We start from the raw sequence: 21815 nt of genomic DNA on the forward strand, positions 1-21815 counted from the left end.
AGGGAACTTCCACAGTGGATAGATCCCTACTGCCCCCCAAACCCTGGCACGCCTGTGGGTCCCCAAACCATTCATTTCCTGGACAGCCGCCTTCCACACCGGTGGTCTCCCGGGGCCTGGGCGGGGGGCTGTCAGAGGTGCTCCCGCGCTCTTCTGTGCACAGTGCGCCCGGGAGGATGGCCTTCTGGGGTGGAACCCGGGCTGCGTGACTGCTGCCCCACCCTACCAGACAGGCCCCTTTCCCCGGGCCTGGTTCTCGCTCCGCCGCAGGGTTGGCCCCCAGGGCCCACCTGCTCCTGGCCGGGCCTGGGATTTCTGGGTGGTGTGCGCTCTGCAGGGGAGGGAGGGACGCTGTGTTTGGTGAGCTGCCTGCTTGGCCGGCGTCCCCAGGGCTGGCCATGGCCCTCAAGGCTGGCTGCAGGTGGCTGACCACTGCCCACCGCCGTTGCCTCCCTCCTGCTGGCAGGATGCCGGGTGGACTCGCTTCTGATCGGGGTGGACCTCACATTTCACAGCATGGCAGCAAACTCTCCAGGGAGGAGCTGGGTCTTGGGGCCACCGTGGGAGCCCGGGATCAGCACGTGGTCCTGGCAGCGGGGACTGGGATTTTCGGGGCCTTCCGTGGGCTCCAGCTTTGCACCGGCAAGTGAGAGGGCAGGGTTTTATTGGTCCCTGTGGACAAACTCCTTGCTTCTGTGAATTCTCACGATTCCTGGCTGTTCGGGGGTCACCTCCAGACTAACACCTTTTAAAAACGGTTATTGCAGTGTGGAGATCTGGGGCTGTGAAACATTACAAGACGTGCTCTTGAAAATCAATTTCAAGTGGCTTTCCTCTCTGGAATTCAGTCAGAGCTTTTTGCTGGGTTTTGGTTTGCGAATCAATGTTTTGAAGGGCGATCCGCAGCCTCCGGCTGAAGGATAGACCCGCCCTCTGTGCCTTTTCACGTTTACGTGGCCGCAAGAACCGTGTGCGGGGCCTCCTAAAATACACGTAGTTGCACCCCCTTCACCCAGAGATCGATTCAGAGCCTGGAACGGTGCCCGGGAATCCGCATTGTAAATTGGCCCCAGACGACTCTGTTGTAGGTGGTCCTCTGACCACACAGCAGGAACCCCTGTCCAGATCCCCACGTGAGCAGGTTCACAGCAGCAGGGTGGGGCCCGCGTGGGAGCTGAGTGTGGGTTTCCAGGTCTGGAACCCGCAGTCCCCAGGAGAGGCCAGTGAGCCAGGCTTCGGGGGGAGGACTCTGTCTGGACTCTTGGTTTATTTATTTATTCCTTTTTATTGTAGTAAAATACGCGCACCATAAAATTGGCCGCCCACACCGCTCTTAAGCGCACGGCTCTGAGGCACCAGGCGCATTCGCGTTGTTGTGCGACCATCACCAGCACCAGTGTCCACAGAGCGTCCACACCGCTCTTAAGCGCACGGCTCTGAGGCACCAGGCGCATTCGCGTTGTTGTGCGACCATCGCCAGCACCAGTGTCCACAGAGCGTCCACACCGCTCTTAAGCGCACGGCTCTGAGGCACCAGGCGCATTCGCGTTGTTGTGCGACCATCACCAGCACCAGTGTCCACAGAGCGCCCACACCGCTCTTAAGCGCACGGCTCTGAGGCACCAGGCGCATTCGCGTTGTTGTGCGACCATCACCAGCACCAGTGTCCACAGAGCGCCCACACCGCTCTTAAGCGCACGGCTCTGAGGCACCAGGCGCATTCGCGTTGTTGTGCGACCATCACCAGCACCAGTGTCCACAGAGCGCCCACACCGCTCTTAAGCGCACGGCTCTGAGGCACCAGGCGCATTCGCGTTGTTGTGCGACCATCACCAGCACCAGTGTCCACAGAGCGTCCACACCGCTCTTAAGCGCACGGCTCTGAGGCACCAGGCGCATTCGCGTTGTTGTGCGACCATCACCAGCACCAGTGTCCACAGAACGTCCACACCGCTCTTAAGCGCACGGCTCTGAGGCACCAGGCGCATTCGCGTTGTTGTGCGACCATCACCAGCACCAGTGTCCACAGAACGTCCACACCGCTCTTAAGCGCACGGCTCTGAGGCACTAGGCGCATTCGCGTTGTTGTGCGACCATCACCAGCACCAGTGTCCACAGAACGTCCACACCGCTCTTAAGCGCACGGTTCTGAGGCACTAGGCACATTCGCGTTGTTGTGCGACCATCACCAGCACCAGTGTCCACAGAACGTCCACACCGCTCTTAAGCGCACGGCTCTGAGGCACCAGGCGCATTCGCGTTGTTGTGCGACCATCACCAGCACCAGTGTCCACAGAACGTCCACACCGCTCTTAAGCGCACGGTTCTGAGGCACTAGGCACATTCGCGTTGTTGTGCGACCATCACCAGCACCAGTGTCCACAGAACTTGTTCATCTTCCCCGAATGACCCTCTGTCCCCATTAAACGCTCCCCCTCCCCCTCCCCCAGCCCCTGGCACCTGCCCTGCTCCTTCTGTCTCTCTGAATTTGTCTACTCCAGGGGCCTCACGTAAGTGGACTCATACAGGATTTGTCCTTTATGACTGGCTTGTTTCACTTAGCATAATGTCCTCAAGGTTTATCCATGTTGTAACATGTGTCAGGATGTCCTTCCTTTTTAAAACCAAATAATATTCCACGTCGCGGATGGACACATTTTGTTTGTCAGCATCCGTTGATGGACCCTTGGGTTCTTCCGCCTCTTGGCTGTTATGAATAACGCTGCTGTGAACGTGGGGGTCCAGACCTCTCTTTGACCCCCGGCTTTCTGTTCTTTTGGGTGTGCGCCCAGAAATGGAATTGCCGGATCATAGGGAAATTCTACTTTAATTTTTTGATGGAGCTGAGCTGGATTCTTGGTGTATCTGACAGTTAGCATTTTCTGTGACATGGGGGAGAACCTTCCCTGTCAGCTGTCAGAGGAGTCCTTCCAGAATTCACTCCTAATTTGCCACGTCCCCTCCTGCCTCCTGGCCCCAGAAGCTGTTTTACTGCTGTGGGTTTCAGGGCTGTGAGCCCGGCCTGGCCTCCCCTGGGGCCTCTCGGGGCCCGGGGTTCCCCCTCACCCCACCTCAGCAGACGTCCCCTGGGTGAGCGTTCACACACACAGCTCAGCCCCCGCCGCCCCGTGGATTTGCGTCCAGTGTGGGACAAACCAGTGCACACGGGTGCAGGGCCCTCAGCTACGAGCCGTCACAAGTGCAGAGTGGGGACAGAGGGGCCGCAGGAGGTTGGTCGTGGTGGGCGAGGGCGGGAAGGCGCTAATTGTGTAGAAGCTGCATTTCAGCAACAGCGTGAAGTCGGCCCCGCTGGAGAAATGCCTTTTCTGTGAGGGAGCGCTGGACCGCACCCCACGGAGTAGTGCAAGGGCTGAGAGCAGAGGCTCAGGGTCTGCGTCCCACAGCCCCAGAGACGGTCACGGCCAGCGGGTGGGTTTCAGATGCAGGAGGAGAGTGCTTACAAAGCGCTCACAGCTCACGAATCCCCAGAGCACAGACCTGATGCTTCACCCCTGGACCAGCGTCCTTCAGAGCGAAGCCTGCAGGGCGAGGCTTGCAGAACCCAGAGTGACGCGGCCGGGCTGGTCCGGGGCAGACCCTGCGGTGCTCTCGGGCGTGGCGCTTGGGTGACACGGCACCCGCCCCCCGTGGCTGACACCGGAGGTCATGCCGAGTGAGGACACGTCACCCGCGCCTCACTGCCAGCTTCTTTTCCTAAAGATAAAAAGAGAAACTCATGGAGCAAGAAATCAACTAATTGTCACGATGCTTATAAGAGAGACGGAAATTAGTCTGGAGATTTCTGATCACCCAACAAGAAGAAGACAGAGAAGGAGAGATCTATTTTTCCCACCCTCTAGAGTGCGTCTCAGAGCTGGCTCAGGGAACCTGGGTTAGCCTGGAAGGGCCATGTGTCTCTCAGCCTGATTTATTCGGTCGCTTAGCAACAACTTAGAACGCAAAACCGGAGCACACACTGCAAGTGTGTGCGTGTCCCCGATGGAACCACGAAGCAGGACTGGCCACAGAGTGCCCTGCTTCGAACCAGCTCCACAGTGGGCGCCCCACTCTGGGAGTGTTGGAAGGTCCCTGGGGACACCGGGCTCCGGACGAGACCCCTCCTCCGGGTTGCGGGTGGAACCTGCCTCTGCTGAAGTCATTTGTCCTCACCGTGTCTGTCGCTCCAGGGCCCGGGCGTCCTCCGTGTGGTCCCTGGTGCCGACCCGAAGGACCCTCATCTTTCACTGGGATGGTCCTTCAACAAACCGCAGACGTGCTCGGTGTGGCCACCGGAATTCTGGTAGACGTTCTCAGTGGCTCAGCCTGCCGTTCCGGAAGAACCCTCGTTCTGGCCACTTCAGAATCAGAAGCTTCAGTTCACAGGAAACGGGTCCCAGCGCTGGGCAGGAAGCAGCACATCACTTTTAAACGCCTAAGTGTGGGCGTCCACATTGATCACAATGAAAGCACAGAAGCCGCTTCTAGTGACAAAGCTGAGGGACCCTGGAGACCCAGGAGACACGTTCTTGCTTGGGGGGGGGGCACTTTTGTAAAGGGTGTGTTTCCTGCACCAACCGTAGACTTGCTCAGTGCCCTTGTGCAGTGAAAATTGAAAACTCCTGCTTCCCCAGCTCTTGGGGGCGGCGGTGGGAGGGGGTGGACCCAGCGGAGAATTGACTTCAGAGAGAACTGGGGCCAAGAGCATTAGGTGGTGGGCAGGGGAGGGCGGGCGGCTCAGACCTTGATGGAAAAACAATTCTGAAAACTACAGCACGAGGAAAATCTCATTTTCCATTTGGCTAAAATTCCCCACCAGGCACTGCTTTGCTCTAGAGCTGACGTACGGCCTCGTGGGCCGGCTCTCCAGTCCCCACAGGGTCTCTGAGGGTCCTGTCCCCTCGACGGCGTCTCCGCCTCCCGGTGTCGATGGGGCCTGGACAGCTATGGACTTCCGCTGACCCGGAGGCGGGATGCGCACGGCTGGTGGCGGCACGGCCCCCTAAGCACCGGTGCGCTGGGATCTGCCAGCCGGCCTCCTCCCAGCCCGTGGCCGTTGCCAGCCCCGACTGAGTCACCGGGGGCTGGGCACCCTCCAGATGCTTTATCCCGACTGTCCTTGCTCACCGGGAGGAACAATCCACGTCAACCTGGGTCTCTGGGTGGATTCTTTTCAGTTTTTGGATGTTCTTAAAATGCCAGAGTACTTAACAATTGGTAAATCCCTTCCCTTCCTTGAAAAGAGCTTCGCTTGCAGAGAAGCTGCGGCGTTCCGGGAATCCTGAGGTTCTAGAGATCTGCGCGCGGCGCTGGGGGCGGGGCCTTGCTGCGAACCTTCGCCGCACGTTTGCCTACACAGACGGCCGTCTGATGAGCTGCCAGACTTAAACCATTCGGGTTTGCGCTGATGATTTTGGACCCGGGCCAAGTTTCTGTCGAGAGGATTTGCTCCAAATGCCGTTTCCTCTGTCTGTCTTGCTGGGGAGGCACCCGGTGCTGTGGGTGCCCAGGTTCCCTCGCCCAGCCAGTTATCTGCGGCCGAACCAGCGTCCCGCTCTGGGCTGGGGAGCGTGAGGGGGTCCAGGCCCTCCCACCAGAGGGGCTTCGTTCTGGGACTTCCACCGACCCGAGTGCAGAGGATGCCTGTGCGCCAGCCGTTCTGGAACCCGGGCGAGGGCACAGGGCACTGGCCCAGCTCGGCCACACCGGCCTTCCCCAGGCGGGACGTCTCGCTGTCGTGGCGGGTGTGGGACGGGAGGCTGGCCTTGCACCCTTGGCCGAAACCTTTCCGCTGAGCCCCCTGGGATGTGATCAGGTCGGTCTAGGTTTCAAGCAATGTCTGTACCCACACACCTAGGAGTGCGGTCGCTGCGTCCAGGTACCCTTTAAACATTGGCGTTCAGATGCCCACTTTCGAGGTGGTCTGTACTTTGGTCTGTACTTCTGACCCTTGTTAATCTGACGGGCTCACCTGGCCCCTCCTGGCTCTGGTCTGCTTACTGGCAGCTCTGATGCCGAGAGAAGGGGGGGCCTCCTGCCCCGCAATGGGGTGCGTTTTCCGCAGCGCAGGTGGTCTACGGGCTTGCAGACATGACTCCTGCCCCTCCCGGGCCTGGCTGACTCTCCGGGATGGTCAGTCTGACACCTTGTCAGGCCATTGGGCTGGCCGTGTGGGAGACCCGGTGGCCTATGTCACAGGGGAGGCCTCCCTGCCTCACCTGTGCCGCTGGCCCCGGGCCTAGGGGATGCCGCGGGCCCTGCTCGGGGTCCTGCTCGAGGGAAGGAAGGAGAGCGCCTAAAACGTGGGTGCCTGCCATGGGGCGCCGTCTAGGGACAGAGCAGGGTGCGGAGTGTGACAGCGGAGCGCGGGGGTTGACAGAGGGTGGCTCAGGGCACCGCGGATGGGCGGATGGAGCAGAGCGACCTTGCTGCCTGCGCAGACATGGAAGAGGCTGCCAGGGACCGTGTCTGACCTTGATGTTCTCTGTGCGAGGTCAGACCTAGAGCACGCAGGAGGCTGGCACGTGTGCTCCTGGGACCTCCCTTTGTGGGGTTTTGTTCTTCCGTTTCCTTATCGCTCTCGTGAACCACAGACGTGGACGAGCCTCTGCCACATGTTAGGGGTGAAGGGTGGAGAGACCCCTCCCCTGAAACGTCCACTCCCCACTGGTTTTCAAGGAAGGCAGTGGAATGTACTGGAAGAAACAGACCATCTGACCCATCCTGTGCCTTCAGGGTTGTCCTACGCCTGACACACAGTAGCGCTCCACGGCCACCTACACCACAGCCTCCGCCGGGCACACACATAGGTGAGTCCCAGCTGGGAACTTACCCCGTCGTAGGACACAGCTCTGCATCTTTTCGTCCTCACCACGAGCCCCACACCTGTTCCTGTACCATGGGACGGGGAGGATGCGTCGGAACGGATGGCAAAGCCTTGCTGGTGAGCAGGACACTGGGCTTCTCATCCCCGAAGCATTTCCCGCCACTGCCGCTCTTGCTTCTTGGGGTTGGCCAGTCCCCTCCAAAGGGGAGCAGCTCACAAGTCCACACGCCAGCTTGTACGCTTTCCTCTGGGTCCGTCCTTTGCCTGGCCCTGTGGGTCTCCACCTTTGGTAGGCAAGACCTGGCGTCAGGGGTGTGTACACCCAACTCGTGTGCCAGGGGACACTTTGCACAGCTGTGACTCGACTTCAAAACCTCCCGTATAAGATGTGACTCAATGGCGTTGCGTCAGGGAGGAGGAGAGAGTATCGTCCCTTTCCTGCCGTCGTGGGTCTTTTGCTTCCAGTGTGGGGTGAGTTACATTCACCTAAACCCCCGTCTGCAGCACAGGACTGTGACGGTCAGAGCTGCGCACTGTGTGTGTGTGAGGTGAGGTGATTGGCTGGGACGGGGCTCACGGGAGCAGTTTCTAATATTTTTTTTTTTTTGGCCAAGCCACATGGCTTGTGGGATCTTAGTTCCCTGACCAGGGGTAGAACCCATGCCCCCCTGCAGTGAAAGCATGGAGTCCTAACCGCTGGACCACCAGGGGAGTCCCAGTAGTTTCTGAATTGAGCCTTGACAGAGGAACTGACCAGATCAAGAAGGGGATGGGAGAGTAGCACTGATAAAACCCTCCTGTTATGGTGATAATAATGGCTGTCATTTGTTGTGTGTCCATTATGTGAGACGTGTGCTTCTGCTTATTGAATCCCAACCCTTTGAGGTGGGGACCATTATCCCATTTTACAGATGAGAAAATTGAGGTCCAGGGGGATGAAATGAATTGTTCGACCTGAGCTGAGTCCTGTAACTGTCAGGACACAAACCTAGGCAGAACTTGAGACATTAACCAATCTTCTAGAGGCAAGGATGGGCTGAGGTGTGAGAATTGTAGGATGTCAGATCTGATTTTAAAAACACATTATTTAAAGGATCTTGACAAGTAGAAGCGATCACCTTTCTGTTAGAAAGGGAGTTTGTCTAGCAGAATGAACTGACTTTTTAGTGGCAAACCAAAACAGTGTATCAGCAATAATTATCAGATGTTTCCAGCTAAATGAGAGCGGATTTGCAGGTTGCTTCTCCCTGTGTAGTGACAGTGGGAGGTGAACAAAGACAAAACAACATGCTTCCAAGAAAGTCATTTATTTGGATGAAAAGTTACATTTTCCTATTGACAAAAGATACCATCTTTATCTTTCAATTTGAGCATTTTGTCTGTTTACATTTAACGTGATAATTAATATATTGGGGATTTCATCTAACATTTCCATCTATCTAAGTTACTGTGTGGTTTTTGTTTTTGTTTTTGTTTTTTTTGCGGTACGCGGGCCTCTCACTGCTGTGGCCTCTCCCGTTGCGGAGCACAGGCTCCGGACGTGCAGGACCAGCGGCCATGGCTCACGGGCCCAGCCGCTCCGCAGCATGTGGGATCTTCCCGGACCGGGGCACGAACCCGTGTCCCCTGCATCGGCAGGCGGACTCTCAACCACTGCGCCACCAGGGAAGCCCTACTGTGTGTTTTTTATTTGTCTTGATTATTCAGTGTCCCTTTTTCTCTCCTTTCAAAAATAATTATTTTTATTATTTTATACCCCCCTTTGTTAGTTTGATAGTTATACGTACCTTTCTTGTTCTTTTAAATTACCGTAGAAATTAAAATATGTATCTGGGAGTTGTCAAACGCTAATAAATATTAATATTTGTGAAAGAGAGAAATAACCTAATTTTTTAAACACACAAAAGTTTGGCATAGGCCCTTCATTTAAAAATCTTCACATGGCCAGTAAGCATGTGAAGAGGGGCTCAATATCATGTCGTCAGGGAGATGCAGATGTAAACCGCTCGAGTACCAATATACCTTCACCAGAATAGCTAAAAAGTTATTATTTTCGTCCGCAAAGTTTCTTTGATTTATCTTCCAGTTCCCTCCTTCTTTCTTCAGTTAGATACAGTCTATTAAGTTCTAAATCCCAGTTATTATATTTCTCAGCTCTAGAACTTTTTTTTTGACTCCTTATTATAGTTTCCACTGTACCAGAATTCTCAATCTTGTCTTTCATTTTCTTGAGTATTGTAAGGGATTGTTAGAAGTTCATATTCTGATGATTCCATTTCCATAATCCATGGCTCTGTTTCTGTTGTCTGTTGTTTCTCTTGATTTTGGATCATGTTGTCCCGTCTCCTTATATGTCACATTATTTTTGACTGTGTGCTGGGTATTATACATGAAAAAATACAGAGATAACTCAAGGCCTAGGACAGTGTCATCTTCCTCCGTGAGAGGATTTATCTCAGTGTCTGGCAGGCAGCTGGAGTGGTAGCCATACCGCGGCCACTGCTGCCTGAGCAGGGACTGAGTTCCAGAATGACTGGTCCTGCTTAACCGTGCAGCAAGGCGGCAGGTGAGGTAGTGCTTACCTTGTGGGATGTGGATGACCCCACGGAGGGTACTGAGAGTGTCTCCAGGAGGAGATGGGAAGCTGACTCAGTGATTTTTAAAGTCCCCTCCAGCACAGCGCCCCAGAGTCTCTGTGGCTGTAGCCCCTACGGCACACGTGTAGGACGGGCAGCCTGTCTCCAGGGCTCCTGATCCACACTGACGAGTCGCTCCTTCTGGCCTCAGAACGGTGGCAGCAGCTGCCTGTTACTCCTGAGGCAAGGAGGCCGCGTCTGCTTTCTCTGACCAGATGTCTCCCGCTCACACGGGAGGGATGAAGCAGCCAGCCTCAGGGATCCAGTCGCAGCGCCTTAATGGAGACATGAATTCCCCGTGGATCTAGTTAAAATGCAGATGCTGGCCAGCACGTCTGGGGCGGGGCCTGAGAGTCTGCATTACTAAGGAGCTCCCAGGTGATGCTGATGGTGCTGGCTCATGGACCATGCTTTGAGTAGCACGTGGGGCTGGATGACTGGTGACGAGGAAATCCAGACTTAGGGAAAACCTATGTGAAGGTGTAAGTCCAGAGGAGGTGACAGAGCAGGCAGTGAAGAGCTTTGACCTGAAGGGCCTGACTTCAAGTCTTGCCTCTGCCCTTTATGTGGAACGTGGTCCGTTGATTACTGCTCCGGGCCTCAGTTGTTCTTAACATAGCTTTATTGAGAAGTAATTCACGTACTGTACAACTCACCTATTTAAAGTGTACAATTAAACGGTTTGTAGTACGTTGACAGAATTGTGCAACCGTCACCACAATCAATTTCAGAACTATTTGGTCGCCCCAAAAGGAAGCCTTGTCTGCATTAGCAGTCTCCCCCCATTTCTCTCTCTAGCTGCCCCTAGCAACCATGAATCTGTCTACACTTGCGTGTTTTGGACATTTCACATACGTGGAATCACGTAGTATGTGGTCTTTTGTATGTGGCGTCACTCACTCAGCGTGACGTGCTCAAGTGTGGCCTCAGTCACTCAGCGTGACGTGCTCAAGTGTGGCCTCAGTCACTCAGCGTGACGTGCTCAAGTGTGGCGTCACTCACTCAGCGTGACGTGCTCAAGTGTGGCCTCACTCACTCAGCGTGACGTGCTCAAGTGTGGCCTCACTCACTCAGCGTGACGTGCTCAAGTGTGGCCTCAGTCACTCAGCGTGACGTGCTCAAGTGTGGCCTCAGTCACTCAGCGTGACGTGCTCAAGTGTGGCCTCACTCACTCAGCGTGACGTGCTCAAGTGTGGCCTCAGTCACTCAGCGTGACGTGCTCAAGTGTGGCCTCACTCACTCAGCGTGACGTGCTCAAGTGTGGCCTCAGTCACTCAGCGTGACGTGCTCAAGTGTGGCCTCAGTCACTCAGCGTGACGTGCTCAAGTGTGGCCTCAGTCACTCAGCGTGACGTGCTCAAGTGTGGCCTCAGTCACTCAGCGTGACGTGCTCAAGTGTGGCCTCAGTCACTCAGCGTGACGTGCTCAAGTGTGGCCTCAGTCACTCAGCGTGACGTGCTCAAGTGTGGCCTCAGTCACTCAGCGTGACGTGCTCAAGTGTGGCCTCAGTCACTCAGCGTGACGTGCTCAAGTGTGGCCTCAGTCACTCAGCGTGACGTGCTCAAGTGTGGCCTCAGTCACTCAGCGTGACGTGCTCAAGTGTGGCCTCAGTCACTCAGCGTGACGTGCTCAAGTGTGGCCTCACTCACTCAGCGTGACGTGCTCAAGTGTGGCCTCAGTCACTCAGCGTGACGTGCTCAAGTGTGGCCTCAGTCACTCAGCGTGACGTGCTCAAGTGTGGCCTCAGTCACTCAGCGTGACGTGCTCAAGTGTGGCCTCAGTCACTCAGCGTGACGTGCTCAAGTGTGGCCTCACTCACTCAGCGTGACGTGCTCAAGGTCCGCCGCGTCGCAGCCTGTGTCAGAGCTTCGTTCCTTCGTGCGGCTGAGTGAGATTCCAGTGGACGGATCGGCCACGTTCTGCTCATCCAGTAATTGTTTCTGTTATTCGCCCATTAAGAATAATGCTGGGGCTTCCCTGGTGGCGCAGTGGTTGGGGGTCCGCCTGCCGATGCAGGGGACAGGGGTTTGTGCCCCGGCTGCTACAAACATGTATTTTTGGTGTGGTCATGGTTTTTTTTTTTTTTTTTTTTTTTTCCCAGTATGCAGGCCTCTCACTGTTGTGGCCTCTCCCGTTGCGGAGCACAGGCTCCGGACGCACAGGCTTAGTGGCCACGGCTCACGGGCCCAGCCGCTCCGCCGCATGTGGGATCTTCCCGGACCAGGGCACGAACCCGTGTGCCCTGCATCAGCAGGCGGACTCTGAACCACTGCACCACCAAGGGCAGCCCAGTGTGGTCGTGTTCTCACTTCTCTTGTGTATGTGCCCAGGAGTGGAATCGCTGGGTCGTATGGTAGCTCCATGTCTAACCTTTTGAGGGGCTCGCAGACATGGCAGCTCACCTTGTTACGTCCCTGCAAGCAGTGCTCGAGGGTTCCAGTTTCCCCCCATCCTCATCAACACTCTGGTTTTCTGTCTTTTTTTTTTTTTTTTAAAGCATTTTTAAAAAATATGTATTTATTTTTGGCTGCACTGGGTCTTCGTTGCTGCGCGTGGGCTTTCTCTAGTTGTGGCGAGTGGGGGCTACTCGTTGTTGCGGTGTGCAGGCTTCTCTTTGTGGTGGCTTCTCTTGTTGCGGAGCACGGGCTCTAGGCGCACGGGCTTCAGTAGTTGTGGCACGTGGGCTCAGTAGTTGTGGCTCGCGGGCTCTGGAGCGCAGGCTCAGTAGTTGTGGCGCACGGGCTTAGTTGCTCCGCGGCACGTGGGATCTTCCTGGACCAGGCATCAAACCCCTATCCCCTCCACTGGCAGGCGGATTCTCAACCACTGCACCAGCAGGGAAGTCCTGTCCTTTTCTTATTGAATGGTCTTGGCACCCTTGTTGAAAACCAATTGACCGTACGCATGAGGGTTTAGAGTGTCAGATTTTAGTCTTAAACTGAGGATAAAGATTGATGCCTGCGTGATATTGCTCTCACGAAGGTTCAGTGATCAGTTCCCACGAGGAGCCTTCATCCGGGGTCTGGCACTCAGAGCATCGCTGATGATGGGGACGCAGGAGCCGGGCGTTCACCCCGGAAGAGGCACAGGCTGGGGGGGCGGGGGCAGCTTGGCCATCGCTGAGCTTGGGGGTGACACTTCCCTCCTCGCAGCCTGTCTCGCTGGCATGCCAACGTGACCTGGGCAGCGGGGACGGAAGGAATTACTCTGACTTCTCACAAACGTGGACGATGATCCTAGGTGAGGGGTAGGGAGTTGGAAGAGCGTCCTCGGTAATAAAGCAACAAAGGCTCGGAGAAAACATAGCCCCAGACAGCGTTTTCTAGGGAGGCCGCTGGGCCCCCGTTGCCCGCAGAGCAGCTGTGGGGGGCTCTCCTTCCCCTGCGGGGCTGGCTTATCCTCTGGCTCCTTGAATCCCCCATGAAGTGTGTCAGGGCACCAGGCAGCCGGCACACAGGTGTCGTCTGCGGCCACCTCCAGCTCAGGGCCACGCTCGTGTCGCTCTGCCGTGGGCTGGGGGATGAAGCAGAGACCACCACCGTGGTCCATCCGGAGGGCCTGGGGTTTGGATGCTCTTTCTACCAGCATGTTTTGTACCCCAGGATCGATGGAGCACCTCCGAGCTTGGTTTCGCGACTCACATGGTGCCTCTGGGCTGCTTCTTTACTCCAGGCGTCCTGTTTGCCCCAAATTCCACTTCCTGAACAAAATCCTGGCAAAATCCTTAGATCGTGTCCTGCTGGGACTCTTCCATCTCAGCTGCTGCTCATGGGGTTGTCGAGACTTGTCCCCTCCAACCTCTGGCGTTCCCGTCAGGGCAGTGCTGTCCCCTCAAGCGTGGGCAGTGCCCATCTCTCAGGTCTCCCCCTCCGTCATCCCCCTCCCGAGGTCCCCCAAACCTGCTGTCGGTGACCACGGCATGCAGACCCTCTCGGGGATGGGCAGTGCCTCAGTGGGTGGGTGCTATCGGGAAAGTCTGATTTGGCCTGAAGTGGGGCTGCTGAAGAAATGCCCCGATCCTCCCCGTGGGCAGCCCTCCCCGGCCAGAGCCACCCGGCATAGAGATGAAGCGGCTCTCGGCCGCTCACGCCTTCTTCCCCCGCAGCCCCCGTGTCTGCAGCGTCAGTATGTGACTGCACATCCCCACAAGGGCAGGGACTGGCCATCCTGGGCACTGCTGAGTGCTGGTGGCCAGTGGGGACCCCAGGACCTGCGCGCAGTGTCCCCTGCTCGCTGGGACCCCTCCCTCCCTCTGCCATGAGGGACTTTTCCAGCACCTCCCTCAGCTGCTCAGAGGCGTCTGGCTCCTTCCTCCTTCAGGGTAAGACACGAGACCCTCTGCTGCCTCCTACCCCAGCCCTGGGAGCCGGTCCTGGCGGTGTGTCCACGTGGCCGTGCCCGCTCCTCTGCAGGTTCTGTGCTCCCCCACCCTGCCTGTTGGGAGGCCTGGTCCTTGGGCTGCCCTGGATGGCTTGGGCTGGGGCCGAGGGGAAGGATGCTATGCTGCACTTTCCAGTGTGACGCTGGGCTGGGCACTTACCCTCTCTGGACACGCCCTGCGGACACTTGCGGAAGGAGGGACTGGCCATCCCCACACGGGCACAGGGGTGGCTGTTGGGGGAGGGGCGTGGGTGTCTACCCCACCGTTCCCAGAGCTTCCGGACGACAGGCCGGTTTACTGGCCTCCACCCTCCGCAAAGCGCTAGTGCCTGGAAGGGGGGCCAGAGAGAGACTGCGAAAGGAGAGGGTGAGTCAGGAACGTGGAGCCACGGTCTGGGGTGCGGGGAGCGGGGAGAACGTCTCCCCCACGTGGTTCTTGCATCCGACGCAGCTTCTGGAAATGAAAACAGCAGTTGAGCCTGCTTTTCCAGTGTTTCATTTTCCTTCGAAACAGAGCTGCATTCCATCAGAGCCGCTAAATATTTATCTTAACATTCTTCCTATAATTTAAAGTTATTTGCCATATTCTAGGGGATGTTTCGTGTCTCCCGTTGTGCAAGAGCTCTCTTGTTGTCACAGACACAAGCCCAGCGTTCTCTGGCCCTGGTCACGGACAGCGGTGTGGCCAGGAGGGAGACTGGGTCAGGCACTGACGAGTCGTGTCTCCGACATTCACTAATCTCCCTTTGAAGCAAAGACAGCAAACATCGGGCCGGAGATTTGGGTGGCAAGAAAATCTAGCTAGGATTTAAAGATTTAAAAAATGAATTTGTCTTTAACGCGTGGAGCCTGCTGCCCTGCCAGCCTCTGGTTCTGGGACACGCGGAGCCCCCACGCCGCCAGGCGACAGGGCAGTGGGCCGCATAGGAAATAGTGCAAAGGCTCTCTCGGATCCAGTTTAAAAGTTCAGCGTTGAAGGTACAAGAAGTTATTTTTGCAGCGATAATACAAATTCAGATTCTGGCGGAACACGCATCATGCTGAAAAGAAGATTTTGCCAGACTGAGATGTCTGTGGAGCAGAAGTATGCTTGGAATTGACGACGCTGCCCAGCTAGCGATAACTGCATCAGAAAACCCTCCCCATCGCGAGAGAGGCTGAGGTGCTCAGAGTCCACAAGAAAGAAGTGGAGCGACTGGACCGCGAGGCCCATGTGATGCCGCTGATGCGGAACTGAAGAGCGAAAGCAAGCTGAGCGGGGCAGGCGCCCTTCTCCCCGTGCTCCCTGCCGTGCGCTCCCTGCCGTCCTCATCCGTCGCGCTCAGAACTGTGGGATCCTTAGTAAATCACGTGGCCCATGGTGGCATTTAACTGTTAAACGAGCCCTTTACATTTGGGGTGCATTTTATTCAAAATCCACTGGGAGCTTCAAATTTTTCAATGAATGTTGTGCCAGAAAACCACTTCGGGAAGCTTTTAGTGAAGCGCAGTTATCGCAGAGCAAACTCGCTCGCGGAAGGATGCTGGCATGTTTCCCTGCAAAAGCACAGGAGGACCAGGGGAGCCACACGCCGTGGTCCTGGCACGGGGTCTTTGGGAACCGTGCTGTCCTGTCCCTGTGGAATGTTCTGGGCCGGTGGAGGAACCTTCTGACGAGGTCCACATTCTAAAATCCTTGCATCCCAGGGCATCTTTTATCCAATCTGGGACCACGTCCATGCACTGAAGTCCTACCCACCTTGAATAACTCCCCCAGGAGGCTGCCCGCCGCCTGTCACGGCAGCACACGCTCCGGCCGGTCCGGGCTCCCCAAACCCCTGGCTTTCACTGCCTCGGGCGAGAATAACTTGTTCATCCCGGTCCCCACGAGCCTCCAGCATGATGTCCCCTGGCGCTTGTCGAAGGTCATGGAATGAGGCTGTTCCTGCCATGGTCCGCCTCCCTGTCCTGTCCCCGTCTCAGGGCGGTGCTCACGCAGGAGTCCAGTGGTCAGAAGCGTTCGAGGTCCAGGACTCGGAGCCATCTACCAAGGCACACCTCAGCCTCTTGGTTCCCAGCGTTTCAAGCAGAAACGGCTGCTAAGGACGGCCGGTGATGCCGAGCGCTTGCTGTCGAGCCAGGGCTGGCCGCGTGCTCTGCGCACATCGCCTTTTAACCTTCGCACAGCCCTGAAAGCGGGTGCTGTCGTTGCGCACCATGTTCAGTTGGGGGAACAGAGGCGCAGAGGTGAAGACAGCTGATCGGTTCTGCAGCTGGGGTTCAGCACGGTAAGGACCCGCCGCAGACAGGCCGGCCCCACCGTTCACACGCACAGGAAAGCTGAGCTGATTTTATCACGGACACCCACGTAACCCACCACCGGCTCCCACCGTTAGCGTCGCGCTGCATTCACTTTCCCAGCGGTCGATCAGCTCTCCCTCCCTCTCTGCATCTGCGGATCCGTCTTATTTCTGTGCGCGTTTCAAGCAGCCGCCGCGGACTCCCGTGCGCTTCACCCCTTAACACTCGGGCTCACGTTTCACCAGCTAGAGCTCAGTGTTTATGTTTTCAAGTAAACTTTCCATGCGGTGAAATGCACAAACCTTAGGTGTACCGTTCGCTGAGTTGTAACGTAAGCAAACACCTGTGAACCCCTCCCTCATCAGCAAGTGGAATTTCCCATCCCCCCAGAAAGTGCCCCAACCCCAGGCAGTCCTTGCCTGCACCCCGATGAGGCAGCCAGTGTCCTGATCTTTTCATCATTGATTAGTTTTGCCTGTTGTGGAACTTCATATAAACCAAGAGCCAGCATTTTTAACTCCCAGTCTGCCCTGCCACCTGGGTGAGGAGCGTTCAAGGGCTGGCCTTGGGGGACTGACAGATCTTTGTTTTCTCTGTGTATCAGCCAGGGTTCTCCAGAGACACGGGACCAAGAGGATCTCTATCATCTGTCTGTCAGTTATCTATCTAATCTGTCTATCTGCAGAGAGAGAGAAATTGATTTTTATTTTCAGGATTGGGGGTTGACAAGTCCAGAATCTGTAGGGCAGGTGAGCAGGGTGGAAACCCTGGCAGGCTGTCTGTTACAGTCACGAGGCAGAATTGTTTTCTTCTCTGGGAAACCTCAGTTCTGGCTCCTAAGAGCTCCATCTGGTCGGATGGGGCCAACCCACGTTACGAGGAGCCGTCTCCCTTGCTGGGAGGTGGCCGGTTGTAGGTGGTAACCACGTCTACCAAATTCACACAGCCTTGTTGTTGGCACTTGACCAGGCAACGCACACCCTGCCCTCTCGCTGTGGGATGTCTCCGTGTTGAGACCTCCCGCCCCGGCCCTGGTTGAGAATTGGGAAGGCAGTTTCCTGTCCCAGAGACCCAACTGGAGGGGAGGAGCCAGGACCCTGGTCAGGAGTCTCACCAGCCGGTGGAGGGAGCCATGCTGGGCCGGGAGCAGACTGGGGGGTGGGCGGTGCCTGGGCCTCCCTACCCCAGCCCAGCCGCTGAGCGCCGCTGCACGTCACCGGAGGGGTTCTCTGTGCTGCCCTCCTCCACAATGGCTCCTCCCAGAAGATGATCTGATTATGTTTTAATGAGAATAATATTTGCTTCGAGGAAGGATGAATCCAGCCGTGTTTTTATATCAGCCAGATGTCCTCAACTATTCACCCCCTCCCTCCGCTAGGAATCTGGCAAAACTTGTGAAGCAGCCGGGCCCCAAAGATTCCCCTCCCCGGCCTCACCTCTCCCAACCGCCAGCTTGAATTCTCAGGCCCAAGGGTGTTTCCAGGGAAAGGGAGCCACGTGGAGCTGATTCATCTGCGCGGTGCTCATCGAGATGGTTTTGTAAGAGCTAATTGGAGCGCGGGTAGCCTTTCAGATCTTTCTCATGAGCCTCTTTCCGACCCTGTTGTTCGAGCCAAGCCTCAAGAGAACCTCGACTTCAGCAGACTGACGATTGGTCCGAAACTCAGAAGCTCTGGTGGTGAAGCAGGCACCAGACTTGGCTGAAATGTTCTGCTGATTTTAGGCTGAGCAAAGCCAGGCAGTTGGGAAAGCCTAGACTTCAGCAAAGCTAGTAACTGTTTCCTTCCCTTCTGTTTTTCAGGCTGACAACAAGCTCTGAGCCGTGAATCTGGAGACCTGCCGCAGCGACAGGTAGGGCTCATCACTTGTCCCCGCCGCTGACCTGCGATGGCCCAAGGGGTGGCTGTGTTATCTTGCCCTGCGTCCTTTTTGATAGAGTTTTCTTTTGCCAAAGAATGGGGTGTAGAGAAGTCACTTCGTGTGTTTCTTGTCTCCAGAACTTAGTTGTTCACTCATACATTCTCTTATTCAATAACTTTTATTGAACACCTACTGTGTGATGAGCTGTAACAAGGGCCGGGCATCAGTGCTGAGAAAGAGACATTGCGTGTGTCCTTCATGGGGAGACGAATAACTACCAGGCAGACGGCTAAGTGGGAATGTGATCGCCACTCGCGATGGAGGGAGAGACTCATGAGCGCCAGACAGGAGCCTCCTCTGGCAGGTGGTGGGACGAGGCTCTGAAGCTGGAGAAGGAAGGGTGTGGGAGGGGCGGGGAGCAGAGTGTGCGGGATCCCTGAGGACCGGAAAGACCTGCGGGAGGGACGGCTGGGAGGAGGGTGCAGAGGCTGAGGACAGGAGCGTGTGTTGTATCCCAAGAGTAATGAAGAGATGCTGACACGTCTGCAGCAGGAGAGGGACGTGGTCTGACGTGTGTTGTTGTTTAAGGTTTATTGGGATATAATCGACGTCACTAAAATCCACGCCTCTCACTGTGCCGTTCTGAGTGTGGAGACATGCGTCCAGTTGCATAACCACCACAGTCAACATACAGAATGCTCCCATCACCGTCCCGTCACCCCCCAGAATTCCCTTTGTAGTCGACCCTTCCCGTCGCCAGCCCCCGGCAGCCCCATCTGATTCCTGTCGCTGGAGATCAGTTTTGCCTTTTCTGGAACGTCCCTGAAGCGGAATGACTGGACCTGCCCTTTGGGTCTGTCTTCTTTGCCTGGTTGCAATGCATCCGACAGCCACCTTGTCACACGTGTTAGTCCTGTGCTCCTCGTGACTGCTGGGTGGTCTTCCGTGATGCAGACGCATCCGTCCACCTGCGCAGACGTCTGGGCGATTCTGGTTCTCGGGGCCGCGCTTAGAGCTGCCAGGAGCCCTTGCACCCGGGCTGGCGTCTCTGCCTGTCTCTCCCCGGCGCCCAGTCGGTGCTCTGTGTGTATTCATCGGGATTTCTGGGCTGTACAGTGACATAGATGTAGCGTGAGAAAGCACCAGAACACATTCCACAGTGGCTGCCCCGCAAGGCACTCCCACTGCCACGCCCAGGAGTTCCCGTGGCCTGGTTGTCAGCGTGCATGAGCTTGGCCGTCCTGGTGGGCGTGCAGTGGCCCCTCGCCAGGGTTTTGACTTGTACGTTGAGCATCTTCCCATGGGCTTCCATGGTCTCGGATGGGGTGGGGGGAGCACCGTCCGGGAGCCGGGGTCCGAGTCCCGGTCTCAGTTCGGCCACCAGCTCGCTGTGTGACCTTGGGCAAGTCCCTTCCCCGCTTTTGCCTCATTTCCTACGCTGTTCGCTGGGGCTGTTGTGAGGATGGAGGCCAAGGTCACTGTGGGAAGGGGCTTGACAGCCGCACGCCCATCGCGTGGTCGTCGTTATGATTCCCAGGGACAGCAGCCGCCAGGCCCCCCTGCCCGTGGACTCAGCAAATCCCTTCCGTCCTTGTTCACCCCCCACCACGAACACGAAGAGATCAGCGATGAGGACAACCGACATTAATCCATCTTTGACCTTCCAGCCTGCAGGTCACCTTCACAAGCACGTCTGTTTTTATTTTCTGTGGTGAAGGAAGGTGGCTCATACACGGTGATCCGTCCTTTCTGGAAAACCGTTTAGCGTCGCTGTCCTCCCATCCCAGCCTCGGCCCCCGCCCCATCTGGCTCCTCCCGCAAGCTCTCCTGAGCTGTACAGGCAATGCCACGTTTCCACCTTCTCGGCCGAGAACCTTCGTGTCATCCTGGACCGCGCACTCGCACCCCCATGCAGCCACCCAGCGGGTCCTGTGGCGCCTTTATTAAGAGAGATGCAGAAGCTTGCCATCACATCCATCGCTCGCAGCCAGTCCAAGCCCTCCTCTCTCACCTGGACCACGGCCAAGGCTTGCTAATGGGTCTCCCCATCCCCGCACCCTATAGTCTGTTCTCCAAAAAGCAGTCAGAGAGGTCCTGCGACCCCTCAGAGCCCCGTCTGGCTGCGGCCCAGGACCTTCTGCCCAGACCCCTCCCGGCTGCCCGGCTCCGCCCTCCGCTCGGGCTCCGCCCCAGGGCCACCTCCTCGAACACCCCTGTCCCTGTTCCCTCCCGACTTCTCTCCACGGCACACGCGGCCCCGTGAGCACCTGCTGAATCGACAGGCACGTGAATGATGGGGAATCAGGGCTGGTAACGGTGGTCCTATCCCAGTGTGAAGGCCAGTGTCATAGGGCAGCGGTTTTTCTGAAACCCCCAGGGGGTCAGCAGGTGGCCCCTGGAGGTCACGCTCACCCAGTGTCAGGTGGGTTCACACGTGCCTTCTCAAATGAGGCGAGCAAGGGGACCCTTGGGTGTGAGAAGAAAATATTAAAACTTCTGTGGACTTTTGAATACCATTCTTTTAAAATTTCGCTGTGTATATGTGTTGAACAGCATGGCCAGTATAGTGATCCGATAGCACGTGTGTACGCTCTATAAACAAGCGGACGAAGTCATTTACAAATGGAGACGCGCCATGAGGAGGATTGAAAGACTTGTTCCAGAGCTGCGCTTCCTAACCAGGGGCACGTCTGCCCACCAGGCAGGGGCGTCGGGTAAAATACAGAAGGCCTGGCTACATGTGAATTTTGGGATTTTAGACGAACAGGTAGGGTTTTGAAACAGTATGAGTATATCTCACATATTGCTCGGGACATTCTTATACTAGAAATGATTCAGTGCTTATCTGAAATACAGACTGGACTGGGCGTCCTATATGTTTATTTGCTGAATCTGACAGCGCTATCCCGAGGGGATACATGGCAGTGCGTGGAGACAGCTCTGACGTTGCAGCCGAGGGGGGGGTGCTCCTGGCGTCTCGTGGGAGGAGGGGTGCTGCTCAGACCCCCAGAGTGTTTGGGACGGCCCCTCCCAACACAGACTGAGTTGCCCCACTTGTCATTTGTGTCCAAACTGAGAATCTTCTCGAGGGGGGGGCCGCTTGGCGGTGCTGGTGGCTCTCCTGGTCCTTGTCACCCTCGGGGGAACGGACTTTCCGCTTGGTGGGCTCCAGGTCTGCTCCAGAAACCGGAGGAAGCGGGCTTCCCAGGGACAGTGCCCACTGGGCAGCTCACCACGTACAGTGTTCACGGAGAGGAAAATCAAGACCCCTTAGTAGATGGTCCTTGCGGGCCAAACAAGGCAAACTTGATTTGGGAAGGTGATGGCCGTCGTGAGAAACTCAGTCCCTTTCCATTCTTTTCCTGTCTCTTTGTTTTTCAACGTAATTTCCCCCGGAAGCTCTCCGTCCACGTGGTGTTGAAAGTCCAGTAGGACGTTATTTTCCACTGAAGACCATTCCCTGCCTCTCTTTCCACTCAAACCCTCTTTCCCAGACAGGCTCCAACTTCTCTCTGTTAGTTGTTTCTTCTGATTAGTTTTCAGTAACTCTAAGTATTTCGCTTTTACTGCTACTTCCTGATCTTTCGCATTTTAAACACCCTTTATCTCTCACGCACAGCTCCCGACCCTGCGCCCCCTGCAGCCTCTTCTGCATCCCCGTCCTCATGACCCTTGGTTAAAGCAGTATTTAGCGTGTGAAGGGTTATGGATGGTGTCAGTCACGTTCCCATCAGGCTGCACGACGTGCTGGAGTCACATTTCTTTTCTGCAACAACCTTTTGTTTTCTCTGGGGTTAATAGACACTTCTCTCCTACAAGCTTAGTGTTCTGCGTCTG

General features: G+C 56.3%; 1 protein-coding gene across 4 annotated transcripts in view; it reads left to right on the forward strand.

Moving 5' to 3' along the window:
- The window catches only part of ZNF469 (zinc finger protein 469), a 290420-nt gene that overhangs the window by 35731 nt on the left and 232874 nt on the right, over nucleotides 1–21815 (forward strand). Inside the window, exons 1-2 of one of the 4 annotated variants that reach the window (XM_067720961.1) lie at nucleotides 13885–14205; nucleotides 17920–17969. The gene's annotated coding sequence lies outside the window, so the exon portion shown is untranslated. The other 3 variants (XM_067720963.1, XM_067720960.1, XM_067720964.1) reach the window with 3 other exon arrangements.

Source organism: Pseudorca crassidens, chromosome 20 (genome assembly GCF_039906515.1).
Source record: "Pseudorca crassidens isolate mPseCra1 chromosome 20, mPseCra1.hap1, whole genome shotgun sequence".
NCBI classification, from domain to species: Eukaryota; Metazoa; Chordata; class Mammalia; order Artiodactyla; family Delphinidae; genus Pseudorca; species Pseudorca crassidens.